We start from the raw sequence: 2,024 nt of genomic DNA, 5'->3' as shown, positions 1-2,024 counted from the left end.
AGTGTCCTATCCTTCAACACTGGCCCCAAAAAGTGTCGTCCTCATATCTCAAATCAATTTGTAAAAATTTTTTTTTTGAACTCTGCGAGGTCCAAAAGTCACGGAACCTAGCCCAACCCACCCACGAAGCTCGCCCTGTCTTCGATCGAATCCCTCCCAACGTTAAGAGATACGGGTGCACGAATTCCGTCTCGAAAACACGGTTTCCTCTCGCCTTCGTGTAACGAAAGACGCGGAATTCAGATTTCTCGGTTGTCTTCGAAGGGTCCTATCCTTCAACACAGGCCCCAAAAAGTGTCGTCCTCATATCTCAAATCAATTTGTAAATTTTTTTTTTTCATCTCTGCGAGGTCCAAAAGTCACGGAACCTAGCCTATCCACGAAGCTCACCTATGCTTCGTTTGATCGAATCCCTCCCAACGTTAAGAGATACGGGTGCACGAATTCCGTCTCGAAAACTCGGTTTCCTCTCGCCTTCGTGTAACGAAAGACGCGGAATTCGGATTTTTCGGTTGGCTTCGAAAGGTCCTATCCTTCAACACTGACCCCAAAAAGTGTCGTCCTCATATCTCAAATCAATTTGTAAAAATTTTTTTTTTCATCTCTGCGAGGTCCAAAAGTCACGGAACCTAGCACACCCACGAAGCTCACCCTGTCTTCGTCGATTCATTCCCAACGTGTCTTCGAAGGGTCCTATCCTTCAACACTGGCCCCAAAAAGTGTCGTCCTCATATCTCAAATCAATTTTAAAAAAAAAATGTTTTTTTTCATCTCTGCGAGGTCCAAAAGTCACGGAACCTAGCCTATCCACGAAGCTCACCCTGTCTTCGTTCGATCGAAACCCTCTCCCAACGTTAAGAGATAGGGGTGCACGAATTCCGTCTCGAAAACCCGGTTTCCTCTCGCCTTCGTGTAACGAAAGACGCGGAATTCGGATTTCTCGGTTGGCTTCGCGGGGTCCTATCCTTCAACACTGGCCCCAAATGTGTCGTCCTCATATCTCAAATCAATTTGTAAAATTTTTTTTTTCATCTCTGCGAGGTCCAAAAGTCACGGAACCTAACTCACTCACGAAGCTCACCTAGGCTTCGTTCGATCGATGCCAAGCCCCTCCCCTTTTTTGTGCGGCTTGGAAGCCTGAATCGTGTTTCGTGTAGAGCTATTCTTTCGTTCTATATAAATAGACCATTATCCGCAGTTACCGTTTTATTCTGCATCATGCACTCTACCGAAGAATCCGAAGCTGTTAGGTATTTGGAAAACATACGAGATTTCGACCTGTTCAACATTCCGACTCCTCAAACACCAACCGAGGGCGCACCATGCCTCCCTATCCTAGGCGAACCTGCCCTACCGTTGTACACGGTAGAATCACCACCACCACCACAACCACCACCACCACCACCTTCCTCCACTTCCTCTCACCTCCTCCTTCTCTTCCAGCAGCTCCTGTTCCTCAACCAGCAATCGAAACCAACGCACTCGTCGAGATTCGAGGAAACGTTAAGAAACTGCTGGCCTTCTGCGGCGGCGGCCATCTGAATTACGCACGTGCGTTTGGGGCGATGGTGGAATCCTTGACCGTTTCACGAGTAAGGAGATTCGACATTTGAAATGCCTTCACCAAATTCTCCACGTCGAAGTGCATGTCGGAAAGCAGGAGGTTCCAACGTCTGCTCCTCCGTCTCACGCGCACGTCTTCAAAAGTGGGTCCCTCGCATCCGTGGAATTCCAACTGCGTCAGCAGCGAGTCGCATTGTTTCAGAAGAGTGTTAACGAAATCGTCACGTACCTCGGTGTCGTGTATCTCCAAAGTGCGCAGATCCTGCCACGAGCATGATGCTATGGCGTTAGCGATCGTGTGATCGAGAGGCCCGTCCCTGCGTTCCACTGCAAAACGCATGTAGCGAAAAACTCCGCCCATATTTTGTACAATTCCTTTGAACACGGTTGGTATACGCGTTTGAAAGTAACTGCTGGAGAATAGTTTTCTTAACGTCAGTTTACTTAAGACAAACAAATCT

The sequence above is a fragment of the Anneissia japonica genome, unplaced genomic scaffold (assembly GCF_011630105.1).
Source record: "Anneissia japonica isolate Jap-2015-1 unplaced genomic scaffold, ASM1163010v1 scaffold18624_len53490_cov87, whole genome shotgun sequence".
Taxonomy (NCBI): Eukaryota; Metazoa; Echinodermata; class Crinoidea; order Comatulida; family Comatulidae; genus Anneissia; species Anneissia japonica.
Note: the sequence above shows the minus strand (reverse complement) of the source record.